Raw genomic sequence first — 15,660 nt, 5'->3', positions numbered from 1 at the left:
CCAATCGAGTACTTCAAAAAGACGTGAAAGATAATAAAGAGAAAGTGTCCAAGGAGATTGCACAACACTCGATGGAAAGGTCCGGCAAAAAAATTGGCCTAAATGAAAATACTTTCTTTATTCTATATTTGCTATTGAATCTTAGTTTTCTATTAACTCTTTCACGAGCATAAGATGTCCAGGACGAAATATGTCAGAACAACACAATATTTTAGCTATTGTGAGTGTAAAGTAAGAGAATATCACCAGAAAATCATAGCAGAGTGCATAAGTTTCCTATAATTTCATGGGAAATATTTTTCCCTATGATTCATAGAAATAAATAAACGAACGAGTTGGGTTTGTTATATCGTTATATGTTTATTGCTTTAATTATCAGAATAGTAAAATAAATATAGTTAGTTATGGTATTCTATGAAACGATTTCGTGTATTTGTTTAACACAAGTGGACGTTGCACATAACACATTTATTATGTGTTCTATTTTCTATACGTGGTTTTGCACAAACTTTTTTAGTGCAATAAAGATTGACAGTTCTTTTTTGTTTATTCGTTCAGAAACACATTTGTCGCCTTTGAATAAGTTTTTTTTCTAAAATTCAGTAAAAAAACATCGATTTAATAATAATTGAAGAATTGATAACGATTTCTAGAAAACGGAAACATATTTCTCTTGAGCGTTAAAGGGTGTTTAACCCCTTTAACAATATCAAAAAAGGTAAAGCATAAATGTGTGTAAAGATTCTCGTTTGACCTATTTTGATATAAGACTAAGACACTTTAGAAAGCAATACCCGCTCCACCAATTCGACATGAATGTTTTGATTTTTAAAAATTTTCCGTCTTCTACTCATCGAGGCATAGCAGTTCAAGTTGAACTACTAGTGCAACTTAGTAATTTCAATTTAAAAAATTTGGCGAACGTTGTTTCATTTATGTTTTACTTTTAATGCCAGCTCCGAAGAAATATGAATTTCAACGACTTCATTTAATCTACGTGTATTGTAACGAACTACCGTGCGAAACAACTAGTACCTAGACTTATCGGGATTTGGAAAATTTTTGAAAGAGTTTTATTTGTTAAAGTTCATCGCTCTGGGTGATTGGATCTAAGCCGGTTTAGTTTTTTTTCACTGTTTCTAGGATTATGAATAAAACCTATTTATTATACGTAGAACACAACCAAAATAAATATAATTACTTCCCGTAATATGTAAAATTCCTGTCTACAGTTGAACTGAGGCACGTTAATGAGCGTTCCACTCAACACTGAGTGAGCGTTTCGACAGCTCATTTACCAATGGTGTTCAATTGTCACTCATCTAATTTTCAAAAAAGAAAAACGCCTAATAAGAATCGTATATTTTTAACCCATCCGGTGTGAACACATCCTCGCAACAGATTTGAACACGCGACTAAAGAAGTGTGATGAACAGGCAGCATCATAGAGGGAGAGAGAGAGAGAAAAAAATATCCACCTACCCAGGACACTGACGTGAGGATGACAAAAATATATGACAACCTGTTACCTCTTCCGTCCGTCACTTTCGGGCTAATCGATTTGTTTAGTTCGGCCGACGATTGAACGGAACTCAGTCCCATAATAGACCGGGAAATGACACATCATTTATGGCGGTAGTCGATGTCTATCTCGCTCTCCGAGGCGATAACATCAGCTAAAGGTGCCGATTACCATTTTCAGTTCAGACCAGGTTGGAACCGGGGGGACATATTTAGATGCTAATTTTGATCCACCACTAACTTCGACATCAACAGCGGCAACGGGTTTTGGTGATCAGCACACAGTGCTAAATAAGAGTTAGAATATTCAGGCCGACCGACCAACCCCAAATGCCAAATGTGCCGTAGGTTTGAATGACCACCCGCTCACGCTCTCGCTGATTGCTGCTGCTATAGTATGAGTGCGAGTTGGCTGTAGACTTTGATAATAAAATGCAAATTAAATTTATCTTGATGCTCAGTTTGAACTTCAATTAATGCAGCAAACCGGTAGGGTTTCGGTAAAGTGAATACTGAAATGGTTGAAAAAGATAGAGGAAACAGCTTTAGAAACGGTAGTCTATGGCAACAACCAAACCATTCCGAGTAAATTAATTACAATGTGTGACGGGATCTGCAGCCAAAAGGGTGGCCAAATAAAGTGTAATCCTTGGCGTTTGGCTGGTAAGTGAATAGGATTACGAACACGAGACTGAATAGGAATCCAGCTCGTTAAGGGCATTGATCTGGATTGCGGTTGTCTTACAGCTCAGTCTCTCTCAATAAACCCACAATCAATGCTGCAGCATAGATCGAACGGAATTCGAACTCATACACTTTATCTGGTTTTTCATTATGCCATTAGAAGTGTGCCTGTGTGAAGTGACCAAACAGTCATATCTACAAAATCTGTTCACAGCTTCGTATCATCGGCCCTTATTTATTCAGGGATTTCAAGCTTAAAATATATATACAAACGTGTTGGCCGTATCAGCGGGACTTTGATGGTAAGCGTTTTGAGGAGAACAATTGAAAAGATTAATCCCAGACCTGCTAAACGTATGCGACGATGCGGGGACAAAATCAAAATAAAATTGAGTTTTCTATAACGATACGACTTTGAAATTTAGTAGTACAATAGCAAGACAAAATCTAATGTTTACGTCGTAAGCAATTCGTTCGATTCAACGCATAGAGTTGGTAAATTTCCTAATAATACAACCATTAACACTGAAGGAATAACCGTGACGGTTGAAGTTCCAGCAGAGAGTGTGCTACCGGACAGGTCATGCCATTCCGTCAATTTACATATGAATCAGCATGTTCCCGTATTGTCAGAGCCGGCCACAAAAAGGCGAGTGCGCTCGTAACTGTCATTCCGTATAATGGTGCAATAGAAAACGGCGACAAAAGAAAACTTTTGATGACATTCTGTTCTATTTGTACCATCCAAACAACCTTTAGTGAAACATCGTGACCCGAGGACTCTGATGTGGCTGACACGATGCCCTTATTCCGTTTATTTTCATCCTTCTGCCTTTTTTTATTTCATAAAAAAACAGAAACTAGAGCCAAGCTCGCAGTGAACGGTGGTATGCGTTTGGAGCATTTTGTTCGTTCTGTGCAACTAACAACAATTTCTGTTGGGAACGATGCAGAACTTTCGCCCCCAAGCACACAGTAGAAAACTAGACCCGTCATGCGGTCGTTAAAGAGCAAACTACATTGCAACTAAATATGCTATGTGGAGCATTTGTAATTTAGAGGTATTATTCGTGGGGTGTTTGTGTTGTGCGAGTTTGTTGTATTGCAGCTTTTCGATGTTGAGTGAGTTTTATGTTCGAAAAACTACGAATGGTTGATTACAAATGATATCTGTTTGAAACAATCGAGCAAATATTTAATTTCAGAATATAATAAAGTGTTTTTCCTCGTTTTTTCCAATAAATTTCAAACTTGATTAGATAAGAACAAGTATATTTACTACACGATATTTATGGAAGCGTCTGACGAGTCGTTGTCCTCCCGTTAAGCAGGTGAAGTATCAACAATTTCTTTCATTACATCCTTTCTATCCTTTATGTGTATCAATCTAGTTTCGAGTTCTAATCCGGTGAACGCCTAAGTTAAAGGTATAAATAAATGATATGATAAAAAGTTTCGAGTTACATCAATCATCACTGTGTTTTAAGATAATGTAAGTCGGTTAGCATATGTGATCCAACACACACGGTTTCATATATCAGGTGTACAACTTTGCTTCCACCGTTTTCCGATAGGTGGCCGTACAGGCTGAGGTTGGTCAAAATACATAGATGATAATGCCTTTAAAGTGAGTGTGTACAGTGCCTAACGAATTGTCATCGCCGTTTCAGCGACAGTTGTTCTTGTTTTCGTATTATTCACGCTCGAAAATGTCTGTTTATGTGCCCAATTCTCGCCATTTGCGGGAAGTTTTACTTTTCTGTTCTTTTTGGTGTTTCTTTTGCAGCTGAAACGCCCAAGAAGAGCTTGTCGAATCGTTGGGAGTGAGTCAGCAAGCCATTTCAAAACGTCTCTAGGCCCTGGGCCTGATTCAGAAAGAAGGAAACTGGGTGCCGTACGAGTTGAAACCGAGGGACATTGAGCGCCGTCTATTTGCATGTGACCAACTGCTTCAAAGACAAAATCGTAAGGGGTTTTTACATCGAATCGTAACCGGTGATGAAAAGTGGGTTCGATACCATAATTCTAAATGCAGCAAATCATGGGGAAAGCCCGGGCATGCTACTTCGTCGAAGGCAAAACCGAATATTTACGGCGCCAAGGTTATGATTTGTATTTGGTGGGATCAGCTCGGTGTGATTTACTACGAGCTCTTAAAACCGGGAAAAAACCATCACAGGAGATCGCTACCGAACACAACTGATGCGCCTTAGTCGTGCGCTATAAGAAAAGCGGCCACAATATCAAGAGCGACATGACAAAGTCATCCTCCAACACGACAATGCTCGGCTTCAAGTCTTGCCCCACCCGCCGTATTCCCCAGATGTCGCCCCTTCTGACTTCTACCTATTCCGTTCGATGGCACACGGCCTGACAGATCAACATTCAATCCTTCGAAGAGTTGGAGTTGGATTGCTTCATGGATAGCGTCAAATAAGGACTCCTTTTTTCGAGCTGGGATCCGAAAATTGCCCGAAAGATGGGAGAAAGTTGTCGCTAGCGACAGACAATACTTTGAATAATACATCTGTAAGCACTTTTTCGCAATAAAGCTTTTAATTTTGGAAAGAAGTCCTTACTAAATTTGATATTTTTATATATTTTTTATTGTGACACAAAAAATGCTTACTGGTAATTACTACGTTGTGTTGAATGTTTTTCTGGAATCAAAAATCGATTGTGTGTCTTAAATCTAACATATCAAATTTTCTTACGACGATTATAAAGGAACATTTAGGGGTTTTTTGGTTTGTACAGAAAAGCTCATATTTTATTTCAGCTTTCTTCACGTTTCGCCTTCGGCTCATCAGTGCTTAAAGCAGGAGATGGCAGTTCAATTTGAACTGCTTTAAGCACTGATGAGCCGAAGGCGAAACGTGAAGAAAGCTTATTATAAAGGCTTTATAGTTTTTTTTCCATTTCATAATAATCTGGTTCTAGAGAAATGCGCAATGTATTTTTAATCCGTCTTCGAAATCACTCACGTATAATGAAATTTTCATTTGCAGTTATTGCAGATTCCACTGCAAACTTGCTTTTGCAGCATTTCATTTTTCCACACTTTCTGGAGCATCACACGAATCACAGTGGCATGTGGCGAATAAGTTCCATTCTGCAGAAAAAAAAACAAATTAAAGCTTGTGATCTTATCTGATCTGAAAAAGTGATTTTTTCCACCGACAGTTTCAAAATCGGTTATTGATACCAAATACTAGAGTTATTTCCTCCGGCACCAACATCGTAGTCGTAGTCGGTGCCCTCGCACGGAAGAAGTTTCTACGGCCCCGAGAAAGACTAGATAATTAAATCTCTGCCTTCCGAAGCGATTTCCACCGGTGCAGGCAGTAATCTATTTCCGCGTGACAAAAGCATTCATTATGGTGACATTTTTCCACCGATTGCTCTTTCGCAGCCCCCCATTCGGCAGCATACAGAGAAAAAGGTAAGTGTCCTATCTCACGGCTGTTGACGGAACGCATGCAGCGCTCTGTTTCTCTGCTCTGCGCTATTAAATTCGCTGCATATGTTTGCCTAGCAACCTCAGAGCAATGCTCTTTACAAAGCGCCCGAGCCGATACTTCCTGCCTTTCCATAATGCCGAGAGGCTCTTTGCTTCGGTGTCTTCTCTGCACGTAACAGTCGTCAAGGAAATTGTCGCCACTTTCGCATGCAGAAATTGTGCAACGTGAACAAATAGGCAAACAAGTAGACAAGACCTGAGGGTACCTGGATATCTCTTGGAAAAAAGGGTGCGCCACTAGACCGTAGTTAAAAATCGTTACCATCGGGTCTGGTGTCGGCGAAAAGTGCATTCACATCGAATATCATGCGAATCTATATTATACTGACCAGGCAGGCAGGCAAGTGAATGCAGAACTGATTAGCATAATACTAGTTCGGTGACAATTTGTGAAGATGACAGCAGGATGGGAACTGGTCAGAATGATAGCTACCAATTATTTACTGTTCGCTTCCATCGTGAACCAATACCAAATCGACCTTTGCAGAAGCTATAATCTCGTTTCAATTAGGTCTCCACCACCGAAGAGGTGTCCAGTTCGTATGGCCGTGCCTGAAGTGTCCAATCAGACCGAATCCGAACGTAAAATTCTGCTGATCGCTTTACGCAACATGCCGACATTTCTCCCATTCACCGAAGCATAATACGGCAATAACAAAAATAAGCAGTGCCACATCGCGCATAACCGACACCGATCTTCGTTAGTGTGCGTTGATGGAACTGATAGACGACGAAGACAACGAATTCCGGTAAGAATAGAGTTGCAACCGGGCTCACCGGAGTACGATCGAAATTTGCATACCTGATCTGATGCATAAATGCAGCAGCTCACAGCGGAACGAAGTACATACACCACGGTAGCCATTATTCATATCCTTCACTCTGTCCGCCTGAGTGCAACGGGCAGTCGAGTGCGTGTCGAATGGGAAAAGTTATGTAATGACACTGACTGCTTGCTGTGGGACCTTTGCGAGAGGGTTTGTAGATGTTGTTGTTGTTGTTGTAGATGCGCGTTCGCCCTTGGCGAAAGTATTTCTTTTGGAAGCTTCCTAGCAGCTGTATTCGAAATGAGAAAAAGAATTAAGACTGTTTGTTGTGTGCAGAAGTTAAGAGGAAAAACAATAAGACATCAATAAGCTTCTCGGCTCGCTTGTTTGGTCCGGATAATTATTAGAAATAAATAACTACATAATAAACTTAATGTACTGAATTGTTTCCCGTTTGAAAATATTATGCCGAAAAATTTATGCCTCTGTATTCGTGAACAATATCGAGTCGAGAAACCGATATAACTTTGAATTCAATTTCAACCTAATTCAATCTTTCGGCGAAATAATAACAATAAATCTTAATAAGCTTCTTGCCACCTTGAAATAAATACACACACACCCGAACGATCCAGAACCAAACGAACGGCCGTCATACGTCCGAACACATCATAAATAAATATGCTTGGCCTGTGACGACGATTAATAAATTGAGACCTCCCCCACTGCAGCTGCACAACAACAAAAACAACAACAACGACGGGTCTGATGTGATCAGGTCAGCACTTCTAGCAGAAAACGAAGCGGAAGATCATTGTCTTAATTACGACATTATTGTTTTGGTACCGGGCGACTGACAGCCACCACCATGACTCGAACTGAATTTGCGGTTTTCGGAGTTTCTGTTGGACAGAACCGCCTTACTTGGAAAAGACCAAAGTTTTTTTTTCATTTTTCGAGATCTTCTCCCATTTATTTAAATCGAGAGTGCCCACATGTTCGCTTCTCTTAACTCCTGGTCCAACTGCTGAGTGGCGTGACTCGAAAAAACCACAACTAGTTGACCGCGTTCGGGGTAAAAACTTTGTAGGTTCCAATTTGAATCGCGTTTGTTTCCCCTCTTCACTTTTCGGAGCAGGTTTTCCTATCACCATTGCAATATATCAACATGTTTTATGATTATATCCCTCCGGTTTTCTATATTCCTCTGCACTAACCTGTTTCACGCGAGGGGGGAAAGCGAGAGCACGAGGGGAGCTTGAATACGCGAAATAAAACGCGATCACTACGTTGGAATAGGAAAGCAATATATAGCCCGTAATCAATTGTTGCTGTGTGAGTTAAGAATTAGTCCAAAGATGTGTACAATTTTTAACTAATAATTGGAAAAATGTAGAGAAGATATTTAAATCTTGACTATGTTATTCATGTTGCCCTCCCCCACATTTACGCATGACTAGACATAACATGTTACTTGAGGAATAGTTCGATGTCCTTAGTTAATTTATACTTTTAGATGTACGCAAATAGTTACAGTTAAAAAAATTGCTAACAAGTGTGATGTTGAAACAAGTTAAAAAGATTTCAGCGAAGACTATTTTTTTGCTTCAACATCTTCTTGCTCGGCAATTTTTTTCTTCTTTGCTCTTTTTAATTATTTTTAATTTACACTTTTTAATTCTTTTTAGTTTCAATTATTTATCGCCTCCTGTTCAGCTGTGCTCTCCAGCAGGCATAAAACCTCCTCATCTTTTGGATCAACAGATTACAATCATCCGAATAATACATTGCCTTAAATCTAGTGTTTCTATGGTAACTAAATCTAATGAGACAATAACATGAGGAACGATTTTGAGTCGCTTCAATGCGTTGGATATTCTTTTGGTAATAAGGTGACCAGATAACAGCAGCATATTTAAGTGTAGAGCGAACTAAAGTGAATTACGGAGCTTTTAAGCATGTACATCAGAGAATATTTAAGTAACGCGGAAAATAAATCCGAATAGCTTAGAGGCTTTGGTGATAGTAAACTCTATGCGCTCCTTAAAATTTAACTTGGAATTCAGAAGAACACCCAGGTCCTTAGCAGACGATGTGCGTTCAAGAACAGTTTGTGAAATATTATAGTCGAACTTGAATATAGACTTTTTGCGACAAAATGAAATAACGGAACATTTAGTGGCATTTAGTTTGCTTCCATTTTGTTGATGTTACACCAATTAGTTGAATTATTCAACTGTTCTTGTAGAAACTCTGAGTCAGCTGCATATGTGATTGTATGAATTTATTTAAAATCAAGAACGAACGATAGTTTTAATACACTTGATCGAAAAATTTTGATCGTTGACATACAATAAAATTATAAACGGTCCAAGGTGACTTCCTTGAGGAACTCCAGAGGTAACAGCAAATGATGAGGTTGTACAGTCTTATATTTTCACTATCATTTCATGATTAGTTAGATATGATCGAAGCCAATTCAAAAATGATCCGTTGAATCCCAGTCTACTTAACTTGGAAATTGTTATGTGATAAGTGATTTTGTCGAACGCAGCAGCGAAATCGGGGTATATAGAATCTACTTGTAGTCATACTTGTGAAGAAGGTATGATGAAAGAAGTGTAGGTTACTTAATTTGTGGAATTTGAACGATTTGGCTTGAATCCATGCTGAGTCTCAGACATGTAGTCAGATCAATTATGTGTTATAAAATCCAGAACTATAATTTCAAACTTTTGTCCTCTGAAGAAAACATTTTCCAGAACCGCCTTCTCGTAAACTTTGATTTTATCAAGGTGAAAATTCCTTAATTCGGCCAGCTCGACCAATTGCTCATTTTTATTTTTTTTTGGGTTTCTTAAAACTCACAAGCTTCAAAAATGTATAAAGAACTTTTTTTTCTTCGAACAAATGATTCACAAATGTGAAATGTTGTTTCTTGAAATTCGCGCGAAATCCGCGCGATCGCATCTAAATCTGAGCAGAAACCGCGCTAAATCCGCGCGACCATAACAACCCTGGAACTGTTGAATGGTTTCGGCAGCCGAGACATGTTGCCTAAGATGTGCCTTCGTTAATGCCCAAAATTCCTCAATTGGTCGAAGTTGTGGGCAATTATGTGGATTCATGTCTTTTGGTACGAAAGTGCCATTTTTGGTAGTATACCATTCTACCGTTGATTTCGAGTATTGGCAAGAAGCAAGATCTGCCCAGAAGAAAACAGAATCCTTGTGGCTTCGAATCATGGGTAGAAGTCGTTTTTGTAAACATTCCTTGATGTATATTTAGCTGTTCATTGAAGCAGTGGTGATGAAGGGTTTCGAAATCTTACCGCAGCTACAAATTGCTTGCCAGACCATAGCTTTCTTACCAAATTTTTCGACTTCAATCGATGTCTCGGACTGGTTTAAAACTTGCCCTTATCGCACCGTATAATATTGTGGTCCCGGCAAGGATTTGTAATCGAGTTTCACGTAGGTTTCATCGTCCATGATTATGCAGTTCAAATTTCCAGCATGAATCGTATTGTACAGCTTCGGACTACGTTTTGGTTGTTTCTGCTTCTTATAGGTTCGAAGATTCAAACGTTCGTTAGCACGAAGAACATTTGACTTCGAAGTGCCCACTTTTTTGGCCACATCCCGAACTGAAACCTCTTTCTTTTGCTCGAACGCCTTCAGTATACGTTTATCCAACTGAAGGTTAGCAGGACCTTTTTTTCGACCCGTTTTCGGTTTATGCTCAAAGGTGTTATCTTCACCGAACTTCCTGATTGCATTTCGCACGGCTTTTTCACTTACTCATTTTATGTTTACTATCTTTCTCAGTCCGCGTTCTGTGTACCATTTGTACACAATTTTTCGGCGTTGTTCTGCTGAAAGTCCACGCATTTCGAAACAAACTAATGAAAACGAATAAACAAGTTCACAAGTGGTTAGAGAAGAGTGTAAACAACAGGACGCAGCCATAAAAATTGACAGATTCTGAACCATTGCGAAATGGCAGCGGTTTTTGGTTGCGTCCATACTTTCTGGGACAGTCTATAGTAAACGGATCGTTTAACGATTTGAGTACTCTTGAGATGTTTGAATTGTAGATTTGCCGCACTTTCCTCTAAGTAAGATGAGATATTTTCGGACTTCCCTTGCGAGCGTACAAAATTTGAGTTTTTTTTCCATTTTGGCCGAAACAAACCAAATAACTAAGCAATTCATAGAATGTAAATAATATACTACAAAGAGGAACTTTTCGAAAATTACGTCATTTCTGATCGAATAGGAAATAATTCAAAACCGTAACCAAAACTTGCATCTTTCTTAGTTTTCGAGATGGTGAGTTGAGTGTGGTGACGGTTTTGTTTTCAACCGAACGGTTGTCTAGAGTCAGAAATGCGTACGATTTTCTATTGACACACTCTCCTGATTCTGTTTGCAGGTATAATTATTTATTTTATTTCTAGAAGCTCATGTATTTCGTATTCGATGCATTCATGAACAATCCGAACCGTTAAGCTTTGACTTTCTGTCGGATGTATTGTTTTATAATTATCTTAAGGAACTTTCGGAAGATTTAAATTGAATTTGAATCAGATGTTTCTTACGTAATTGACGAATCGTAGAAGACACGAGTTCCAACAAATTCCGCCTATCCATATGTGCCGAATTCCTTTGCTCGATGTGATAGATGATGATAAAGGATTCGGGAGAGTACCTCGAGAGTGTCGTTAGGCAGAGGCATTTATTGCTAGTTGTCACAGATCTTTTTGTAGACAGAAAATAGTGCTTCTTTTGTCGATTCCGACAATTGAAAATAATCTTTGAAAACGAATGACGTGACGTTTCGTAGGTTAGGAAAATACGTTAGGTTGAAAATAGATGTTAAAGGAATTCCAGCCATCAGTATTTTTAACTGTTTGATCTTACCGTAAGTATTTTTGTTCTGTCAAATAAGTGTTACATTCAACAGATTTTTTATCTGAAATCGAAATCTATCTAAGCTATTAGGGACTTCCCTACACGGAAGATTTTCCGATACGAGCTCATTCATAGCGTAAGAAGCTGAAACTTCCGGGTGTAATCCACTACTCCTTGGCAAGTCGCTACCCAACCACTTTTGCGATGACGGAACCTGCCAGTATTAGGACTTCTCGTTTCCCCATTGTCTTATCGTCTCTGGTCAGTTTTTTGATCTGGAGCCAAGTTGCTCATATCAGATTCCCGCAGGAATGGTTCTTCTCTTCTTTCGGATCTCATTCCGCGTGGAATAGCAGCCAGGAAGATTAGGTTTCCCTTTTACGATTACCTGCTTTTTCAAGTGTAAATCTTTGGAGCCTCTGGCAGGTTTCAGGCTGTACAAAGCATTGATAGACATCTTTGTTTTCTAATTTTGACATCTTGCTCAGCGCCATTGAGGCAACGGTTGGGAAATAAGCTTGTTAAAATTGACCTCGATGCAACTGCATCCGATCTTCTAGTTGGGGCCCATGCAACTAACAAGCTCCGAAAATGTGGGTCACTTCTTTTCCTGTCTGCAACGAAACTTTGCCTTTCACGGTGTTAATACATTGGAGAAAATCATTTTGGACACGTTTAAATGGCCCCTATAAAACTGACCCTTTTCTATTAGCAGCACGAGGTACGAGTCGACCCACTCCTACTGCTGCTTTTGCTTGATTCAGGCTGACGAAGAGCATGAACGGCTTCCCCGACGAAGGCAAAAAAAAACAACATAAAACAACCGATTCCCCAAAAAGTCGTTGCTGCTGCACCCGGATATTTAGCTAGCGATGTCACTGTGGATGGAACTGACAAAGACGGGCAGTACCATCGGTATGTTAAAGTTGAAGCAGCTGGGCCTGAAACAGAACTCGCTGTTCGGAACTTGGCTGATGGGTTGTTCTGTTGCTTTGAGAGTTTGCATCCACTTTCGTGTGAGTGATCGGTTCCGCTTCGTAGAGCAAGCCGCGCGTTTTTTTTTGTGTGTGTCTGTCTGTCTTTCTTCGTCTCTTTATTTGCTTAGATGTTCTTTTTGTCACCGAGAAATGTCTTTAAATGGAACTAGTTTGATAAAGCGAATTCCTAGCCTGGGCGCTTATCGACAGAATGTCGACGAGAGCTGAAAACGTAAGGTAAAACGACAACGACGAGGTGTGTTTATTCCAAATCATAGTACATTAAAGACTTGCTATTATAGGGAGGCATTACTATCTTACATCGACAAACAGTTGAAAAGTATGATTTTGATTTTCCTAGAGTCGCAACTACCAACATTTGCTAGCAAAGCCGCCTCTGTCAACCGTAGAAACTTTTCAGTTTTGATTCTAACTACTCTACAAAACCGAACATTCATCCGTTCTGCTTTGCTTGTCATGTCGTTAAAAAGTTATGTTATTGAAATTGACATCTTCCGTAACTAAAAGTAGAGTTTTTGAAATGGGTACAATGAAGTTACGAGCATGCACAGAGAAGCGAACGGAAAAGCGAGGTAAAAGAATGTGCAACAGATGTGATGCACGTTTGTATCGTAACATCGGGGATGGCAGATTGAGGTTTGTCATTTTCTTCGGTGCCAAATACTAAACAATGGTGTGAATCATTGATTAATTTCTGATTTTTTTAGGGCAAATAAGCTATGAAATTCATCTTAGTTTTGGAATAATTGGTATATACCCATTTGTTACATGTAACATGCGTTAGTTAGATAGTCTAAGCTGATAAAATATTTTCGCAAAGCGCTACTCTATTTTAAATTGTTCTAGAGATTTCAATTGAATGGATCTTAACTAGCCTTGAAGGACCAAAGAAAGTTTAGTATTGATTTAACATAGTTTAATATTTGTTGATACTAGAAAACGTCAGGACAAACCAACATCTTATTCACAGTAAGTAGAAACAAGTTTGAACAACAAAATTTCTCCTACCTTTCGATTGGGGATTGGGTGAAATTCGATCCAATGATAAACAACCGTCTATGTAGTATTCCCTTCCATGGACAAATACTTCGACCTCCGAGGTTAGACAGTTTCCTTTCTTTTCGATAGACTAGTGACGTCCAGAATACTTCCACCGAATTCGACACTGTGCTTTTGATCACTTTCCGGAACTTTTACACAAATTCTCACTGGGGCATCGTGGAAATTCGTCAACCCAAATGAAATCAAACAAACGGCACAAGCATCTTCTGCTCTTTTTCAGCTATTTTTAAAAAAACAACACCGCCCATCGGCAGAGTGAAAAATTTTCTCTCCTGACACTCACACTATTTTCCCACTGCTACTGATTTCCCTCAGGTTGGAGTTTTGCAACCTTTTTTTTCGAACGAGGGGAGAAGTGGGTATTTTTCACTATGTAGGTCCAACGTTCCATAGAATGAAAAAACTAAACTGTTCACTCATAAACAGGCAGTTAATTGCGTGTTTTCACCTGAATTATGCTATTTCAATTCGCGGCTTTGTGACAATGGTTTGTAATTCGCATCACTCACTTATCATTTAAAAACATGTTTCGATTATACTCTAAAAGCAAAAGAAACATCAAACAAACAGCATCCGTGACAAAACAACCCCCTTCGTTAGTAACCTTTGATGATCTCCACAAGACAAAACAGTCCACTTCACACTAAACGCGACACATACACGAATAGAATCTATTAGAGATTCTCACGATTTTTAGTTCTGCTCAACACTCTCTTCGGATGTGTCAAATCAAGGGAGAAAATTAATTAAATTCCCTGATAGGTTCGAGAATGAAAATGAGAACACAATAAATATTACTGAAAATTCCTTTCAGAATCAATTTTTTCTACAGCAGATTTTCACTCAATAGAAACCACATAATTTTTTAGCAACATCGGTAGTTGCAACTAAAGTTCTTTACATGAACCGAACCGAACACACGCAGCGGAGCAACGGAGAAATACAACCATCCATCTTGAAAATATTTACACAACTCAACAAACCGAACGAGAACGACGGTCTCTGCTCGGCTCGAACTTTTGATTGCATTTCGCTTGCCTAGGAAACGCATCGAATGCTCCCAGTGTGTCATAAACGAGAGAGTTAGAGAGAGAGAGAAAAACTTATTTCTCTTCTGGTCTAATTTTTAGTACACTGACTCCAGTGTGTCCAAATAAATTTTCTGTTAACCAACCACTAAAGTTTTCGCAATTTGGCGTCTTTTTTTATTTTATATGTTTCTAACTTCTCTTCTCATTATGTTCATGTTACCACTGGAAACAGAAAAATAGGCTATTTCTCGGTTAGTTTTTCATTAGAACGTATAAGCAAGTGATAGTTTCTCTTTAATCACTCTCTCTCCTTCGATCATTGTGATTATAGTTACGACAGCTGTTCGTTTGGAATGACAGCTACCAGTTCCAAACGAGCAAACGACCTGTCAATTCAATGTAAAGCTAACGGAATGTTTTGAATTGTTACCAACATTACGGATGAGGAGTCGTCACTCTGGTTATAGGCACTCTAATTGTGATGTGATTAAAAAGATTTTCTTCGATCCGGCGAACGACCGCAGCTTGGTTAAATCCGGGTATAAATAAACGACATAAAAAAATTTCTTTGATTTCACTGCTCTATTTGAAAGTCGAAAGTTTCGTGTATCGTTTTATGCAAAGACCTGAGTGATAAACGTGGAACCCGCTTGGTAATAAATAGAAGAGAAAGTAATCAAAGAGAAACTGTCACTTGCTTTTACGCCCTAATGAAAAATCAACCGAGATTTGATTTTTTGGTGAATCAAATATTGGCGATCTGTTTGTATCAGGAGCCAGGTGTATTATTTCCAGTATTTATTTTTTATTTGTTGTGTCTTCTTGATAGCATAGACCGCTTACGGCCCATCTCACTTATTTCTCGTACTTAGTTCTATCATTACCTTTAGAACCGATACACGTAATTTGAACGCAGCATACTCTGGTTTGTTGTACTCTCTCTCACATTAACAACCAGTATCTTCCTTTTTCTGCTTGTGCATCTTCTCGTTTTCGCTGTCTATTGACCAATCAACGCGTGAATGTGTTGGTGTGGTTATTCTCAGCGGTTGTGTGGTTAATACTACCCGCATGGCGTTTTGGCTCCTTTGCAACCATGGGTACCAAACAGCTGCCAGAACCGATTCAAAGACGGCTGTCATGGCCAAAAATGATATGAAACAT

The 15,660-nt window shown here is 39.1% G+C and overlaps 1 protein-coding gene across 4 annotated transcripts in view; it reads right to left on the bottom strand.

Moving 5' to 3' along the window:
- The window catches only part of LOC131431375 (GTPase-activating protein CdGAPr), a 115,537-nt gene extending 101,063 nt beyond the window's left edge, over positions 1 to 14,474 (bottom strand). For all 4 annotated transcript variants that reach the window (XM_058597054.1, XM_058597053.1, XM_058597056.1 and 1 more), the window contains exon 1: positions 13,412 to 14,474. The gene's annotated coding sequence lies outside the window, so the exon portion shown is untranslated. The remainder of the gene's footprint in view (positions 1 to 13,411) is intronic.
- Between the last annotated feature and the right edge of the window lie 1,186 nt (positions 14,475 to 15,660).

The sequence above is a fragment of the Malaya genurostris genome, chromosome 2, assembly GCF_030247185.1.
Source record: "Malaya genurostris strain Urasoe2022 chromosome 2, Malgen_1.1, whole genome shotgun sequence".
NCBI lineage: Eukaryota > Metazoa > Arthropoda > Insecta > Diptera > Culicidae > Malaya > Malaya genurostris.
This window is presented reverse-complemented; position numbering and strand designations above follow the sequence as displayed.